The sequence below is a fragment of the Oncorhynchus gorbuscha genome, linkage group LG18, assembly GCF_021184085.1.
Source record: "Oncorhynchus gorbuscha isolate QuinsamMale2020 ecotype Even-year linkage group LG18, OgorEven_v1.0, whole genome shotgun sequence".
In the NCBI taxonomy this organism is placed as follows: Eukaryota; Metazoa; Chordata; class Actinopteri; order Salmoniformes; family Salmonidae; genus Oncorhynchus; species Oncorhynchus gorbuscha.
The window spans coordinates 55,770,364-55,789,554 of record NC_060190.1 but is presented as its reverse complement, the minus strand read 5'-3'; the positions used below and the strand labels follow the sequence as shown (position 1 = coordinate 55,789,554).

The 19,191-nt window shown below is 43.9% G+C and overlaps 1 protein-coding gene across 3 annotated transcripts in view; it reads left to right on the top strand.

Moving 5' to 3' along the window:
- Nucleotides 1-19,191, top strand: part of fhit (fragile histidine triad diadenosine triphosphatase) — a 321,791-nt gene that overhangs the window by 9,065 nt on the left and 293,535 nt on the right. For all 3 annotated transcript variants that reach the window (XM_046312144.1, XM_046312143.1, XM_046312142.1), the window contains exon 3: nucleotides 9,258-9,344. The gene's annotated coding sequence lies outside the window, so the exon portion shown is untranslated. The remainder of the gene's footprint in view (nucleotides 1-9,257; nucleotides 9,345-19,191) is intronic.

Here is a 19,191-nt window from a genome sequence, read left to right as displayed (position 1 = left end):
GGAGGAGCGGGGTGACGTGAGAGAACTTGGGAAGGTTGAACACTAGACGGGCTGCGTTTCTGGATGAGTTGTAGGGGTTTAATGGCACAGGTAGGGAGCCCAGCCAACAGCGAGCTGCAGTAATCCAGACGGGAGATGACAAGTGCCTGGATTAGGACCTGCGCCGCTTCCTGTGTGAGGCAGGGTCCTCTGCGGATGTTGTAGAGCATGAACCTTTGATGTTAGTTGAGAACGACAGTTTGTTGTCCAGGATCACGCCAAGGTTCTTAGCGCTCTGGGAGGAGGACACAATGGAGTTGTCAACCGTGATGGCGAGATCATGGAACGGGCAGTCCTTCCCCGGGAGGAAGAGCAGCTCCGTCTTGCCGAAGTTCAGCTTGAGGAGGTGATCCGTCATCCACACTGATATGTCTGCCAGACATGCAGAGATGTTCGCCACCTGGTCATCAGAAGGGGGAAAGGAGAAGATTAATTGTGTGTCGTCTGCATAATGATAGGAGAGACCATGTGAGGTTATTAAACAGAGCCCTGGGGACACCAGTGGTGAGAGCGCGTGGTGAGGAGACAGATTCTCGCCACGCCACCTGGTAGGAGCGAGGTAGGACGCAATGAGTATCGAAGGCAGCCGATGATGAGAGCAGAGGAGAGAGAGTTAGCTTTAGCGGTGCGGACGCCTCCGTGATACAGAGAAGAGCAGTCTCAGTTGAATGACTGTTTGAAGGTCATTCTGAGAGAGATAGCGGGAGAGCTGACCAAGGACGGCACGTTCAAGAGTTTTGGAGAGAAAAGAAAGAAGGGATACTTGTCAGGGATAAGCGAGGTGAGGTAAGGGAGAAGGTCTCCGGAAATGGTCTGGAGAAGAGAGGAGGGGATAGGGTCGAGCGGGCAGGTTGTTGGGCGGCCGATTTCGGATGTCGTCGATCTTCTTTTCAAAATGGTTGACTTAGTTGTAGAGAGGAGGGAGTGAAAGGATGCCAGGTCCGCAGGGAGGCGGGGTTTTCCTAATGAAGATAAATACAATTCAAAGGATGCAGAAAGGGAGGAGAGGAGGGTTGAAATAGGTTGGAGAAGGTTTGAGCAGAGGGAAGAGATGATAGGATGGAAGAGGAGAGAGTAGCCGATTCTCCGGAGAAGAGGAGGAGGTAGTGGTCGGAGTTAGACAGAGGAGGAATTAGAGAGGAGGGAGTAGCGGTTTTTTCCTCCATTTCCGCTCGGCCTTCCGGAGCTTCTGTGAGCTCGCATTGAGTCAAGAAGCCACGGAGCGGGAGAGGGAGGACCGAGCCGTTGGAAGATAGGGGACATAGAGAGTCAAAGGATGCAGAAAGGAGGGAGAGGAGGTGAGGAGGCAGAACCAAGGTAGTGGTCGGAGACTTGGAGGGGAGTTGCAATGAGGTTAGTGGAAGAACAGCATCTAGTAAAGATGAGGTCGAGCGTATTGCCTGCCTTGTGAGTAGGGGGAAGGTGAGAGGGTGAGGTCAAAAGAGAGAGGAGTGGAAAGAAGGAGGCAGAGAGGAATGAGTCAAAGGTAGACGACAAAGTCACCCAGAACTGTGAGAGTCCTCAGGAAAGGAGCTTATCAAGGCATCAAGCTCATTGATGAACTCTCCGAGGGGACCTGGAGGGCGATAAATGATAAGGATGTTAAGCAAAGGGCTGGTAACTGTGACAGCATGAAATTCAAAGGAGGCGATAGACAGATGGGTAACCACATGGGAGAGATGTCCCTATGCCACCACCCCGCTGACCAGAAGCTCTCGAACCACGTGGGCGGACGAAGAGAGAGCAGTAGCAGTGTTATCTGTGGTGATCCATGTTTCTGTCAGTGCCAAGAAGTCGAGGGACTGGACTGGACCGACCAGAGCTAGACCAGTGTTAGTGTGAACCAGAGATTACTAGCTGCTAGCTATGCCATGGACCAGACAAAGTGTGGACCAGCGCTACAGTACCAGTCAAAAGTTTGGACACACCTACTCATTTAAGGGTTTTCTTTATTTGTACTATTTTCTACATTGTAGAACAATAGTGAAGACATCAAAACTATGAAATAACACATATGGAATCATGTAGTAACCAAACAAATGTTAAACAAATCAAAATATATTATATATTTGATATTCTTCAAAGTAGCCACCCTTTGCCTTGATGACAGCTTTGCACTCCCTTTGCATTCTCTCAACCAGTTTCACCTGAAATGCTTTTCCAACAGTCTTGAAGGAGTTCCAACATATGCTAAGCACTTGTTCAATGCTTTTCCTTCACTCTGCGGTCCAACTCATCCCAAACCATTTTGGGTTGAAGTTGGGTGCTTGTGGAGGCCACAAGCAGAATACCAATTGTCATTCATTAGGAAAGAAATAATGACATTTATGATGGCCAATTTTGAAACTGATGTAGCACCTCACCACTCTCCTTGGTCAACTAAAGAAAAACCCTTGAATGAGTAAGTAGATGTGTCCAAGTAGGTGTGGTAGCATAGCTAGCTATGACCTGGACCAGCGCTAGTGCGGACGACAGCTACAGCTAGTCGGAAGTTTACATACACCTTAGCCAAATACATTTAAACTCAGTTTTTCACAATTCCTGACATTTAGTTCGATAACATTTCCTGTTTTAGGTCAGTTAAGATCACCACTTTATTTTAATAATCTGAATTGTCAGAATAGTAGTAGAGCGAATGATTTATTTAAACGTATTTCTTTCCTCACAGTTCCAGTGGGTCAGAAGTTTACATACACTCAAATAGTATTTGGTAGCATTGCCTTTAAATTGTTTAACTTGGGTCAACCGTTTTGGGTAGCCTTCCACAAGCTTCCCACAATAAGTTGGGTGAATTTTGGCCTATTGCTCCTGACAGAACTGGTGTAACTGAGTCGGGTTTGTAGGCCTCCCTGCTCGCAGACACGTTTTCAGTTCTTCCCACAAATGTTCTATGGGATTGAGGTCAGTGCTTTGTGATGGCCACTCCAATACCTTGACTTTGTTGTCCTTAAGCCATTTTGCCACAACTTTGGAAGTAAGATTGGGGTCATTGTCCATTTGGAAGACCCTTTTGTAACCAAGCTTTAACTTCCTAACTGATGTCTTGAGATGTTGCTTCAATGTATCCACATAATTTTCCTGCCTCATGATTCCATCTCTTTTATGAAGTGCACCAGTCCCTCCTGCAGCAAAGCACCCCCACAACATGATGCTGCCACCCCCGTGCTTCATGGTTGGGATGGTGTTCTTCGGCTTGCGACACTCCCTCTTTTTCCTTCAAACATAACGATGGTCATTATGGCCAAACAGTTCTATTTTTGTTTCATCAGACCAGAGGACATTTCTCCAAAAAGTACGATCTTTGTCCCTATGTGCAGTGTCAAACCATAGTTTTTTTTATGGCGGTTTTGGAGCAGTGGCTTCTTCCTTGCTCAACGGTCTTTCAGGTTATGTCGATATAGGACTTGTTTTACTGTGGATTTAGATACTTCTGTACCTGTTTCCTCCAGCATCTTCACAAGGTCCTCGCAACAAAGAACGTTCATCTCTAGGAGACAGAATGTATCTCCTTCCTGAGCAGTATGACGGCTGTGTGGTCCCATGGTGTTCATACTTGCGTATTATTGTTTGTACATATGAACGTGGTACCTTCATGCGTTTGGAAATTGCTCCCACGGATGAACCAGACTTGTGGAGGTCTACAATTGTTTTTCTGAGGTCTTGGCTGATATTTTTTATTTTCCCATGATGTCAAGGAAAGAGGCACTGAGTTTGAAGGTAGGCCTTGAAATGCATCCACAGGTACATCCCCAATTGACTCAAATTATGTCAATTAGCCTATCAGAAGCCTCTAAAGCCATGACATAATTTTCTGGAATTTTCCAAGCTGTTTAAAGGCACAGTCAACTTAGTGTGTGTGTATCCTTCTGACCCACTGGAATTGTGATACAGTGAAATAATCTGTCTGTAAACAATTGTTGGAAAAATGGCTAGTGTCATGCACAAAGTAGATGTCCTAACCGACTTGCCAAAACTATAGTTTGTTAACAAGAAATTTGTGGAGTGGTTGAAAAACTAGTATTAATGACTACAACCTAAGTGTATGTTAACTTCCGACTTTAACTGTGTAAGACATCTGCTGGGATAGCCCAAGCATAGCTCCTGATCGATATGACCGAAAATAACTTCTGAACATCAGCACTGCGATTACTCACCACGGACTGGCAGAATCCTTTTTTTCCTTTATGGAGTCTGACGAGCCCGACACGAACAATATACTGCTTTCTCGGGAACAGGCCCAGATCCCCATGATTTGTGTGAAGAGGAGGCAGAGAAAAAGGGGCCAAAGGGCAAGCTGCCTTCTGAGAATTCGTAAGCGATCGAATAAACACCCACTTCCTTCCATTCTGCTAGCAAACGTGCAATCTTTGGAGAATAATCTTGCACATAGGTTATCTATTTTAATCTACCAACGGGGCATTCACAACTGTAATATCTTATGCCTCACGGAGTCGTGGCTGAACGATGACACTCAACATACAGCTGGCTGGTTATACGCTGTACCGGCAGGATAGAACAGTGGTGTCTGGTAAGATAAGGGGTGGCGGGCTATATATTTTCTAAATAACAGCTGGTGCACGATATCTAAGTTAGTCTCGAGCTATTGCTTGCCTGGGGTAGAGCATCTCATGATAAGCTGTAGACCGCATTATCTATCTAGAGTTTTCATCTGCATTTTTCGTAGCTGTTTACATACCACCACGGTCAGAGGCTGGCACTAAAAAAACTTTGAATGAGCTGTATTCTGCCATAAGCAAACAAGAAAACGCTCAACCAGAGGCAGCGCTCCTAGTAGTCGGGGACTTTAATGCAGGGAAACTTAAATCCGTTTTACCAAATTTCTATCAGCATATTAAATGTGCAACCAGAGGAAAACTCCGCATCATCGAGAGCATCCTGACTGGTTGCATCACTGCCTGGTATGGCAACTTCTCGGCCTCTGACCGAAAGGCACTACAGAGGGTAGTGCGAACAGCCCAGTACATCACTGGGGCCAAGCTCACTGCCATCCAGGACCTCTATACCAGGCAGTGTCAGAGGAAGGCCCTAAAAATTGTTAGACTCCATCCACCCTAGTCATAGATATTATATTACATTACATTTAAGTCATTTAACAGACGCTCTTATCCAGAGCGACGCACGGCAAGCGGTACCGGAGCACCAAGTCTAGGTCCAAGAGGCTTCTAAACAGCTTCTACCCCCAAGCCATACGACTCCTGAACACCTGATCAAATGGCTACCCATACTTTACATTGCACCCCCCTTTTTTACACTGCTGCTATCTGTTGTTATCATCTATGCATAGTCACTTTAATAACTCTACCCACATGTACATATTACCTCAACTAACCTGGTGCCCCCGCACATTGACTCTGTACCGGTACCCCCAACAAACTGCATTGTTGGTTAGGGGCTTGTAAGTAAGCATTTCACTAAGGTCTACACTTGTTGTATTTGGTGCATGTGACCTATTACAATTTGATTTGATTTGACATGGGTACTATGGTGCCTTGAGTTGGTTGGAACCTCTCCAGCGCACTGACAATGAACAATGATTCCTATTAAGATTGACTTTGAGTGTCCCTGTGTAAGAATTTCCACAACATTCCCATTGGAAATGACAGGCTGTGGTCTATCTTAGTTATAACAATCTTTGGCTATGCCCTGGACCAAAGCTACTGCTGATCAGAGCTACTAGCTTTGCCCTGGACCAGAGCTAGCTAGCTAGTAGCATAGAGGTCCTTTTTAAATTCCTAATTCAGTGGGTATGCCCTGGACCAGAGCTAATGACATATTATACCTCTGGCCCAGCATGTTAGAGGTCGTGAGCTTTAACATTAGCAGACTAGAACACACCATCTGCAGCTGGATGCTTCTCACCCGCTTTGACAGGAAGTGACTTAAATTGACAATACGCTGCATTTTCAATATGTAGCCCACTATCCCAGGTTTCCAAGTAGGCTTCCTAGCCCTATAGCTCAAATGTCAGTGTTGGTTCACAGACAGCGAGAGCAGAATACCAATTGTCATTCATTAGGAAAGAAATAATGACATTTATGATGGCCAATTTTGAAACTATTAGGCTTTTTAATGCTCTTCGCATTGTTCTCACTCTGCCTCTCCTACCTCAATTATGTTATGTGTGTTGGTGTCTCAGTCCATTGCATCTTCCTAGCTCAGGCTGTCCGTCCCTTGGGAATTAATGGCGGGGAGTTGATCTGTTATCATATTTGTGCATTATCTCCAGCAGCTGGTGGATATGCATGGTGCTGTGAGCAATGATAGAAAAATATTAGCCCCAGTAAATGCCACGTCTTTATATCACGTCAGGAACACCTAACCAGAAGCTATAAATATAATGGAGCCTGTCTAGCATGTACACGTGCACATTACTTATATTTGTTCACAAGGAAAAAAGCAAGAACACTTATTAATTGGATTATAATGCAAGTAGATCATGAAGGATTTGATTCTGGGAGGCTACTTTCTGAATCTACAGCTTTTCTACAGTAGATTTGAAGTAAAGGACACAACACATTGGACGGTCTGTTCTCAGTCTTGTGCTCTGATTCTTGGGTGGGAATGTGTGGATTCTCATTCACAACTTGTAGAGGAATAAGGTTTCAGATAAACTGAGATGTTTACGAAACAACCATCATCCCATCATTCATGTGACTGGAAGTTGTGTCAACGTGACCCCCTATCCAACGTGACTCATGCTGCCTTGGGTTGAGTTCTGTTGGTTCAAATCAAAAAGTTATCCTGCTGTTACTTCTCCTTCCATCTGTCAAAACCTTGTCATGTACAAATGGTTAAATGCTGTTGTCTTTCTGTCGAGCTACCATTGTGTATGCTAGGGCATATGTACAGAGGGATAAATATGGAAATGCTAGGGCATATGTACAGAGGGATAAATATGGAAATGCATCATAATGCTTTGTGTGCCAAGAGGAATCTCACAAAGCACTTACTGTCATTGTAGAATTATACGGGTACAGAAACGGGTAGTTCCTTTTATCTAATGTATTTACTACAAGCAGTAGAATCAACAAAATATTTTAATTTTGAGTTATCACATTAGCTGCTCTGTATGAATTTAATGAATGTCAGTTTGTATTTGGACGTAAAGAACACAATGTCAAATTAACTTAACTCTAAGATCTGTCCAGAGTGTCTCCCTCATTAAAAGTGATGTGTTTGTTTTTTGGCTTCAGTTTTCGGATGCTATTTCAATTGAAGTTCAGGTCTTTGAGTTGTTACCCCCTCTGGGCATGCCCAAATTAGATGAGTGGTACTAGACGGCTAATGTATAAAAGTGGAATTTGCTGGATTTTGTAGAGTGAGGCTTCCTCAGGTCAGTGTGCATGTGTGAGGCCAGGGGTTTAAGTTGAAAAAACCTCCAGGAGTTTGTTTAGTTTCCCCTGCAGGTATGGCTGTAAAGCTATCATCTGGTTCTGATGTCTCTTTGGGAAGTCTTGGCCAGTGGTAGTAAACAAGTTATCTGAGCAGCGAACACCAGGACTTTGAAATCTCTTTACCGATAGCCTAATTGTTCCTGGATCCAGTTGTGCTCTTTGTTGCTTTTGCATTTTCATCTATACATTTGAACTTGAATTGAGTTATTAGACTGTTGGTAGTGACTGTTTGTGAAAGTCAGATGCAATAGTCAAACTTCACCTTCAAATATTCAGATTTAGATTGTTACTTCCAGCTCTACCTCGTGGGCATTGAATCGAATGAACAACCATCATTCCCGCAGAATTACAGTTTGTTGGGTTTTCTGGGATGGCAGCCCTCTAGAGATTTTGCCCCAATTGAAGTTACTTGCGGAAAAAGGTATTTATCTCTCTCTCCTGTTAACTCGAGAAGTGATCTAACATGATTCCTGTTCTACCGCTCTCCCTCCCTCTCCTGAACCTTGTTTTCTCCCTGGATGTCCGCCTTCCGTCACTTTTAATCAACCCTTTTAATTACCGTCACTATCAGTTGCCCAGCGCCTCATTGTCACCTCTGGGACATTCTGCCTGTGAAGGCAAAGCAGGGGGAAACTCCTAAGGGAGTCAGGGGCCTGTTGTTGGGTAATAGCAAGCCTTTGCCAGTCCGTCAGCTGTATTGCCAGCTCCCATCTCTCCCTGCCCGCCGGGCAGCTCCAGAGATGTCGTGATAAATTGATGTTCGCTTCAGCTCAACGGTGTGCTCTTAAGTAGAGGAGAGACTGAGTGGATTTGGGCTTCTGTTCAATCAACACTTCCCCAATAGAATGAATCTTTTACAAGGAAAAACAAAGTTAAAGCTTGAGCCGTCTCTTTCATTAAAAATGTACGCCGAGTTGAGGGACAGAAAGAGAAATAGGGTCCAGGCTTCCAGGGAAAGGTTACACCATCTAACTAGTTTACAATTTATTTTGTGCATCAATTACATGTCTTTTACTCAGTTCTTTATAATTTTTGTTTCTTTCCATCCCCTCTCATCAGTGTTCCAGGTAGATATTAGCTATTGTTCTTGTCTCTTATTACGTCTAACTACCCCATGGCTAGTCATTAACATGTTAAACAAACAGTGATATTTCAAGGTTATCTTTGCATTCCTACACATATCCTTTCCAACATGCTTAGCTTTTTATCCAATGCCCTTATGCTTTGATCTGTCATAGAACCTCGACACTACATTCATCTTGATGCAATTTGAATTATAGAAACACTTAAGGTAGCTGAGACTAAATATTTAATCTGCCCCACTGCTGAACCAAATCCAATGTTAATTGTTTATGGCATTAATTCGGCATACCACTTGAACATTGTGACATGAGATGTCCAAAAATAGCTATACGTTACAGTTTTTTGTTTAAAATGGTCATAATTGCAACGTTTCAATTTACTTTGATACATTGAACATTGAAACTTTATTTAGAGGTATTGCAATCGTCAGACACCTTACGATACATTGACAGTAAAGCATACATTCATGAACCCCAGTCCTATATACCTTATTGAAAATAAGCATTATTATAACTGACCTCCATACAGACCAACAACCTCTGTTTCTTTTCCTCGCATACTGCAGATCTGAATATAGATACTGTATCCCATTCCATGGCCAATGGGTTTACTTACAGGCATCTTTGAGTTACTCCTCGGTCACTCAAAACAGTATCATTAGACCTAGGCTGTCTTCAATGAAACTCATCATCTTGTAATCTTCTCCTCCTTGTGTTCCAGCCTCCATCTGTCCTTCTATCCCTCCTTCCATCCCTCCCTTCTCTCATTACCAGACCCGGGGACCGTGAGAAGCAAGCGAGGTTGAAGGTAAGTGTATTTATTGCTTCTCTTTGACAATAAAGTTGGCCTGGATCATTGATTTTCCTCCCCTGCCTTTTTTTTCAAGGGATGTAAGCATGTTGATTACAGATAAAGCAAACAGCAACATTTGTGTTGCTACTGTTGTCTTGTTTTCATGTTGCTCACTGTATGTAGAGAACACTGGGCTAGATAAGTTCAGCCAAGAGGTTGTTTGCTCTGCTCAATGTGTCTCTGGTCATCCTCTCTGCCTCAGCTGCCTCCTACGTAGAGTTACACAGGAGGGAGAATAATGCTTTATTTTTCTTTATTGAATCACATGGTTTTAACTAAAACAATTTCAGTTTGCTTTGAATTACTTGTATTTGCTGATGTGCTTGCTGGTGACAGTGCTGCTTTGCAAAGCCCTGTATCTTAATAGCAGGCTCTAATAGAACATGCTCTCTCTCCCCTCACCGGAAAAAGGGGAGAAATGTTGATGCATATCTGATGTTGGGGATAACAGAGAATGGGAAGTTATTAATGAATAGTGTCATAGGGTGGGTGCTATAGCATGTTAAATCACCATCTGAATGGCATGTATTGGTGGTGCTATATGCCACTCTCTGTGGCCTGTGCGAACTACTGCACAGCTGGTCTTCAATCCCCTGCCTGTCCAGAGGGAGCCATTTCTTAAACTAGCTCTGGTAGATCCAAGCCTAGCTGTGGCGCTGGGGTAGGCCCAGTTAACAGATGTTTGATTTGGACATCTGCCCCTTGCAGCAGTGTATCTTAACCTCCCTCAATGTTTTATTTGCCTAGGCCCGCAAATGAACACATCTGGCTGTAAGGCTGTTACCCTCAGGACTAAACTACAGATTAAAATGTACTACTTAGTCCATGAGAAACTTTAAGCAAATCGACCATTGTCATTAATGTAGTCAGAGTTATGTGCACAATATTAGGTCTTGTAGGTTGTGTTCTGCACAGCAGAACTGATTAAAATGGGCAATAATAGCCTGTTTTACTAATCACTGATTGCTGTGGTACATTTGGAGGGCTCTCGAAATGTTTACTGCAAGGGCCCTAACTGGGGTAATTATCACTCATTTAGTGCATTTTGAAATCATAATTGGCATAATAATTTTCATGCAGGAATGCCTTTCTGGGAAACATTTAACTATCACTGTAATATTTAGGGTTTTTATAGCCATGAATTACGCTTGCCCAGATTGAAAACCATCACTGCTTGATTCATATAGGCTGCAGTTTATTATTATTATTAGCAGAATGTGCAGCTTGGGTTAACATAGAGATTTTGATTAAGATATGTTTGCCTATACTGTATGTGTTGGAATGTCTGTAGAAATCTCTCGCCTTTCTCCCATTTAGGAGCTCAAATAATCCTAAAGTGTCATACCTCATACTGACATTTTCTTTACCCAGGGACCACCAATGCTGCCTGACTAATTTTGATTAGTCTATAGTACATCCCCATTTGGAGAGTTGCGCTCTGTCTATTGACGTAAACTTGCATTGAGAAAGATGACATTGCCCAAAGCTATTATTTACCCATGCAATACATATCAGAGGCTAAAGATTTGTTATTATACCTCTGTTAGCGTCAGAATGTTAACTGATTATTGGTTGTGTGTTTGTTTTGCATCTGTGTTTCCCTGTGTGTGTTGACTGGAATGGACTGCTCCGACCTTTATTATTGAGATGATGGGGATAATCATTTTCCCTCTGCTATGTCTGGGTAATTGCTCATGCCTGGGTGATGGGCCAGACTAATGCAACACCCACATCTGGGAATCGAGGGGGACTTTTACCAGCCTCCGTGCACCACAGTTCTGTTTGATCGCTCCAACAGGTCATGTTGACACAACCTGACATTTATTTATTCCTGGATTGTACTTCAAGTATATTTTTAAGAGCATGTCATGTCATCAATAGTAGTAGATGTCCCAAAATCTAAATTCAATTAGTTATTTTTTGTAATTTAGGTAAGGATGAATTGTTCTAACGTAATGCTGCATGGGAAACAGGATTCCAAGGCTCATCTATAGATCTACTCAGGCCCCAAGTACAATCTGTAATGAGAGCACTAGACATTCAACACCACTGAGAAATGGCAGCATTCCATGAATGCACCATGTTGGGTGTTTTTGATGTGGCAGAAAGTGTGTTTAGAGGTACTGTAGTACAATGGCCGTAACAGGCATTTGAGAATATGATCAGATTCAAAATCACTTTCTGTTGTGTCATTTATGACTATAGCTTTTTGGAGTGGTAATAGATCACCTATAGACATGATTCTGTGTCATGATCCATTCAGGAAAGAGATGAAGAACATCCTTGGGGACAGTCAATGGCTCGTTTTGCTTCACTCAAATGTTATTATTTCAAAGTTAGTTTGGACTCTTAAGATTAGAATGCTTGGCAGCTTTATGGCAGGTAATTCCACACTTATTTCAAATGGATCTCTGAAGGCTTCACTTTTATCTATTTCTTTTCTCCATTAAACCTCCCTTTATAATACATTGGAAGCATATCCAAGTCATTATGTAAAACAGGAGTATGTCTTAAAGTGTAGTTATTAAAATCACCACTTTTAAGTAAAAGGAGATTAAACTTGGTTCTGATGTCAAATAGGTGGTTTATGCATTAACGGCTGCAGCACTTAAATCACGACTAAAAGCTTTCTCCAACTCCAGCAGAAATTCAGATTTTCTATAGAACTGTCCATCGCCTAGTGAAAACAACATTTTTAACACTCTTCCAGCACATGAAATTAGAGCTGGGGGATTTAGTTTAGGTAGAGGATTTTACCAAAGCGGTTTCAGTATTTGCAGATGAGTGAACGGATAATACTGTATGTACTCAGCAATTTTGTTTTAAACTAAACCATGTGTAACTAGTAGGCTTTTACACGTGAAGTTCAGGGACGCAGCCTTTACTTTCAGAGAACACCCATCTGTTCAAAAACAAGCCTACAAGTAGACTCTTTCTGTCATGTACTATAACCGAGGACACCATCAGATTTCTCTGCTTTCCCACTGTGAGTGCAGTTACAGTGATGTCCCTGTTCTCTGCCCAAAATACAATTATTTGTATTGAGAATAGTTGTATTGAGAATGTCCAATCTGTGGCCTTTATTTGATTAACTCTATGTCAATAATCCAACAGACAGAGAGGAGGGGACGGGACATTACAGGATAATATGGCCTTGACACAGCCTTCTCACATACACACAAGTCATCTGGAGTGACTCACCAGGACTCCAGGAAGAGGAATGTCTGACATGCAACATGAAAGCCAAGTGATACTTTATAAACACAATAACCAACCATTGTTTGCCAGATCTGGGAAATATCAATTATTTTCAGTCAGTTCCCCTAAGCACTATTACTGTGAGCAGAAGGGGTCTGGGAAAAGCACTGTACATAGACAGATTGGTTTTAGAGATAATTGTGTCTGCTGTGAAAGGATGGTGGCTGGTTTTAAGAGTGCCTTGCATTTGGAAAACACTTCTGGAGAGCTGAATGGAGTCTGAATATCATTACATAGAAAAAGCTCACGCCGTTTCTGCATTGTATTTTTTTAAGGCATTTGATCTGAGGCAAACTTCAACATGACATTTCATATGCCTTACGTGCATGTATATGTGTCACTTTGAAATCTTGCTTGGTTCCACATTATTCACAACATACCTGTATAATTAGTAGTGAAGACATCAAAACTATTAAATAACACATATGGAATCATGTAGTATCCCAAAAAAGTATTAAACAAATCCAAATATATTTTAGATTCCTTAAAGTAGCCGCCTTTTTCCTTGATGACAGCTTTGCACACTCCTGGCATTCTCTCAACCAGCTTCATGAGGAATGCTTTTCCAACTTTCTTGAAGGAGTTCCCACTTATGCTGAGCACTTGTTGGCAGCTTTTCCTTAACTCTGCGGTCAAACTCAAACCGAACCATCTCAATTGGGTTGAGGTTGGGTGATTGTGGAGGCCAGTCATCTGATGCAGCACCGCGTCACTCTCCTTCTTGGTCAATTAGCCCCTACATAGCCTGGAGGTGTGTTTTGGGTCATTTTCCTGTTGAAAAACAAATGATAGTCCCACTAAGCGCAAACAGATGGGATGGCGTATCACTGCAGAATGCTGTGGTAGCCATGCTGGTTAAGTGTGCCTTGAATTCTAAATTAATCACCAACAGTGTCACCAGCAATGCACCATCACACCACCTCCTTCATGCTTCAAGGTGTGGAACCACACATGCAGAGATCATCCGTTCACCTACTCTGCGCCACAAATCTCAAATTTGAACAGATTTCCACCAGTCTAATGTCCATGACTTGTGTTTCTAGCCCAAGCAAGTCTCTTCTTATTATTGGTGTCCTTTAGTAGTGGTCTCTTTGCAGTAATTCGACCATGAAGACCTGATTCACTCAGTCTCCTCTGAACAGTTGATGTTGAGATGTGTGACTTGAACTCTGTGAAGCATTTATTTGTCTGCAATCTGAGGCGCTGTTAACTCTAATGAATTTATTCTCTACAGCAGATGTAACTCTGGGTCTTACTTTCCTGTGGTGGTCCTCATGAGAGCCAGTTTCATCATAGCGCTTGATGGTTTTTACGACTGCACTTGAAGAAACTTTCAAAGTTCTGGAAATCTTTCCGAACTGACTGACCTTCATGTCTTAAAGTATTGATGGACTGTCATTTCTCTTTGCTTATTTGAGAGTTTCTTGCCATAATATGGACTTGGTCTTTTATCAATATGGACTTGGTCTTTTATCAAATAGGGCTATCTTCTGTGTACCACCCCTACCTTATCACAACACAACTTATTGGCTCAAACGCAGTAAGAAGAATATATGTTTCACAAATTAACTTTTAACAAGGCACACCTGTTAATTGAAATTCATTCCAAGGGTCTACCTCATGAAGCTGTTTTAGAGAATGCCAAGGGTGTGCAAAGCTGTCATCAAGGCAATGGGTAGCTACTTTGAAGAATCTCAAATATATGTTGATTTGTTTAGCACTTTTTTGATTACTACATGATTCCATATGTGTTATTTCATAGTTTTGATGTCTTCACTATTTACTCCGGACGTGCTGACCTGTTGCACCCTCGACAACCACTGTGATTATTAGTATTTGACCCTGCTGGTCATCTATGAACATTTGATTATCTTGGCCATTGTCACACCCTGACCTTAGAGAGCCTTTTATTTCTCTATTTGGTTCGGTGGGGTGTGATTTGGGTGGGCATTCTAGTTTTTCTATTTCCTTTGTTGGCTGGGTATGGTTCCCAATCAGAGGCAGCTGTCTCGTTGTCTCTGATTGGGGATCATACTTAGGCAGCCTTTTTTCCACCTTTAGTTTGTGGGATCTTGTTTGTGTGTAGTTGCTTTCTGCACTGCATATAATTTTACGCTACTTTTTGTATTTTGTTGTTTTTTTCGGTGTAATTTAAATAAGAGTAAAATGTACGCCTACCACGCTGCACCTTGCTCCAATCCATCTCTAAATGATTGTGACAGCCATGTTCTGTTATAATCTCTACCCAGCACAGCCAGAAGGGGACTGGCCACCCCTCATAGCCTGGTTCCTCTCTATTTCTTCCTAGGTTCTGGCCTTTTCTAGGGAGTTTTTCCTAGCCACCGTGCTTCTACCTGCATTGCTTGCTGTTTGGGGTTTTAGTCTGGGTTTCTGCACAGCACTTTGAGATATCAGCTGATATAAGAAGGGCTTTATAAATACATTTGATTTGATTCACTATTATTCTACAATGTAGAAAATTGTAAAAAATGAGTATGTGTGTCCAAACTTTTGACTGGTACTGTATGAATGTATGTGAATTCAGTTGGGGAACCCTGCACTAGTGTATAATGTGTTCATTTGTGTGAAACAAACAGAAATACATAAGACACTTGAGAATTCTGTTTAGCTTTTTATGATCATAAAAATGTTCTTGCTAAGTGCATCCCACATGAATTTATAAGGCTGTGCCTCGTCAATAAAGGTAGTTGTCCCCCCCCCCCCCTCTCCTTTTGTTGCTGGACTCTAGTGTGTTGGCTCATAAACAGAGGGAAGTATCCTCTCTTGACCACAGCTTAAGTGAAATCACTGTCTTCCCTTTCATGAGCGGCCACATTGTTTTCTGCTTTGCCTTTGATGCGGGTGCTCTTTGTGGAGGATGCAAGCGCAGCCCCACCTGTAGAGCTGTCCAGATAAATGGCAAGAGCCAGGAGTGGGCGTGCGTCCTCTCGCCATCTGTGTGTTATCGGTGAGGACACCCCTCTGCTGCGGGGCATTGTCAGTACCATCTCCCTCAAGGAGCTGAGCCAGGCAGACTCCACTGAGCCTCAGGTGCTATTCACACTACTTTTGTAAGTAAACCAAGATAAACCACGGCCTGTTTCAAATGGGAACAGATTAGTCATAGTGCGCAGAACAAGCAAGTAGATGGCCAGAGCCAGTCACGAGCTAGGGAGATCCTATTAGCACATTCTAGCAAACATTTGCATATTTCTGTTAGGGAACGCCTACTCTTTTTTTTTTTACTTTGGCAAAGGGTAAAGTCTGCAAAACTAGTCCACTCTGTTCATAACAGATTCTAGTTTTGTGAAACAGAACTTTGAGATCAAGTCTTTCATTGAGGAGAACATTTGCAGAATGTCAAGCCAAAATCCATCTCGTTCCATCTTCCCCACTGTCGGCCACTGGGCTACTGTGTTCTGTATTCGGAGGGGATGTAGGCCTATAAACAACATATGGAGGGATCACTCACTGTGAGAAGTAGTCTGCACATGATTTGCAGTTAAACAAAGAGAGCATTGTGCATCGTTCCATGTCAGCTCATTAGGAGATGGTATGACACCATACAATCCTATACGCCACAATTTTGATGTGAGTTTTATATTCAGTCACTTTTTCTTTCTCAGTGGCATAGATGGTTTTTAGATGTGTAGAATTGTGATAACTGTAACTCAGTTAAAGAGTTGTTCTGGGTGTGTTTTATTCTTCCACTGTTGTTATTTGTAGGAGAGGACTATGCAAAGGATAATCAGCGACATGCGTTCTACGTGAAAATAATGAACAGATGGAAGCTGTGTTCCACATTGTGCTAGCGGAGTGAAACTAATTTTCCAGAGAACGCATAGAGCCACGAGTTGAATATCCCTTTTATACAGTGGCTATAATTTAACATATGTGCCACTAGAAATGTGTTCATTGGCAGGTAGACATTTATTCATTTACATTTACATTTAAGTCATTTAGCAGACGCTCTTATCCAGAGCGACTTACAAATTGGTGCATTCACCTTATGACATCCAGTGGAACAGCCACTTTACAATAGTGCATCTACATATTTTAAGGGGGGGGGTGAGAAGGATTACTTTATCCTATCCTAGGTATTCCTTAAAGAGGTGGGGTTTCAGGTGTCTCCGGAAGGTGGTGATTGACTCCGCTGTCCTTGCGTCGTGAGGGAGTTTGTTCCACCATTGGGGAGCCAGAGCAGCGAACAGTTTTGACTGGGCTGAGCGGGAACTGTACTTCCTCAATGGTAGGGAGGCGAGCAGGCCAGAGGTGGATGAACGCAGTGCCCTTATTTGGGTGTAGGGCCTGATCAGAGCCTGGAGGTACTGAGGTGCCGTTCCCCTCACAGCTCCGTAGGCAAGCACCATGGTCTTGTAGCGGATGCGAGCTTCAACTGGAAGCCAGTGGAGAGAGCGGAGGAGCGGGGTGACGTGAGAGAACTTGGGAAGGTTGAACACCAGACGGGCTGCGGCGTTCTGGATGAGTTGTAGGGGTTTAATGGCACAGGCAGGGAGCCCAGCCAACAGCGAGTTGCAGTAATCCAGACGGGAGATGACAAGTGCCTGGATTAGGACCTGTGCCGCTTCCTGTGTGAGGCAGGGTCGTACTCTGCGGATGTTGTAGAGCATGAACCTACAGGAACGGGCCACCGCCTTGATGTTAGTTGAGAACGACAGGGTGTTGTCCAGGATCACGCCAAGGTTCTTAGCACTCTGGGAGGAGGACACAATGGAGTTGTCAACCGTGATGGCGAGATCATGGAACGGGCAGTCCTTCCCCGGGAGGAAGAGCAGCTCCGTCTTGCCGAAGTTCAGCTTGAGGTGGTGATCCGTCATCCACACTGATATGCCTGCCAGACATGCAGAGATGCGATTCGCCACCTGGTCATCAGAAGGGGGAAAGGAGAAGATTAATTGTGTGTCGTCTGCATAGCAATGATAGGAGAGACCATGTGAGGTTATGACAGAGCCAAGTGACTTGGTGTATAGCGAGAATAGGAGAGGGCCTAGAACAGAGCCCTGGGGGACACCAGTGGTGAGAGCGCATGGTGAGGAGACAGATTCTCGCCACGCCACCTGGTAGGAGCGACCTGTCAGGTAGGACGCAATCCAAGCGTGGGCCACGCCGGAGATGCCCAACTCGGAGAGGGTGGAGAGGAGTATCTGATGGTTCACAGTATCGAAGGCAGCCGATAGGTCTAGAAGGATGAGAGCAGAGGAGAGAGAGTTAGCTTTAGCGGTGCGGAGCGCCTCCGTGATACAGAGAAGAGCAGTCTCAGTTGAATGACTAGTCTTGAAACCTGACTGATTTGGATCAAGAAGGTCATTCTGAGAGAGATAGCGGGAGAGCTGACCAAGGACGGCACGTTCAAGAGTTTTGGAGAGAAAAGAAAGAAGGGATACTGGTCTGTAGTTGTTGACATCGGAGGGATCGAGTGTAGGTTTTTTCAGAAGGGGTGCAACTCTCGCTCTCTTGAAGACGGAAGGGACGTAGCCAGCGGTCAGGGATAAGTTGATGAGCGAGGTGAGGTAAGGAGAAGGTCTCCGGAAATGGTCTGGAGAAGAGAGGAGGGGATAGGGTCAAGCGGGCAGGTTGTTGGGCGGCCGGCCGTCACAAGACGCGAGATTTCATCTGGAGAGAGAGGGGAGAAAGAGGTCAGAGCACAGGGTAGGGCACTGTGAGCAGAACCAGCGGTGTCGTTTGACTTAGCAAACGAGGATCGGATGTCGTCGACCTTCTTTTCAAAATGGTTGACGAAGTCATCTGCAGAGAGGGAGGAGGGGGGAGGGGGAGGAGGATTCAGGAGGGAGGAGAAGGTGGCAAAGAGCTTCCTAGGGTTAGAGGCAGATTCTTGGAATTTAGAGTGGTAGAAAGTGGCTTTAGCAGCAGAGACAGAGGAGGAAAATGTAGAGAGGAGGGAGTGAAAGGATGCCAGGTCCGCAGGGAGGCGAGTTTTCCTCCATTTCCGCTCGGCTGCCCGGAGCCCTGTTCTGTGAGCTCGCAATGAGTCGTCAAGCCACGGAGCGGGAGGGGAGGACCGAGCCGGCCTGGAAGATAGGGGACATAGAGAGTCAAAGGATGCAGAAAGGGAAGAGAGGAGGGTTGAGGAGGCAGAATCAGGAGATAGGTTGGAGAAGGTTTGAGCAGAGGGAAGAGATGATAGAATGGAAGAGGAGAGAGTAGCGGGGGAGAGAGAGCGAAGGTTGGGACGGCGCGATACCATCCGAGTAGGGGCAGTGTGGGAAGTGTTGGATGAGAGCGAGAGGGAAAAGGATACAAGGTAGTGGTCGGAGACTTGGAGGGGAGTTGCAATGAGGTTAGTGGAAAAACAGCATCTAGTAAAGATGAGGTCGAGCGTATTGCCTGCCTTGTATTCAACATCCACTGAAGTAGCTAGCAGGTTTACTAATTAGCTATAATAGTTGCGTTGGTAACTAAACAAACAGACTTGCTAGTTAGCTAAGCAAACTGTTTTGGGGGGAGGGTTGTGTGGGGTTTTGGGAGAGAAGTGTGTTTTTTCCCCTGGATTACATTTGCTCTG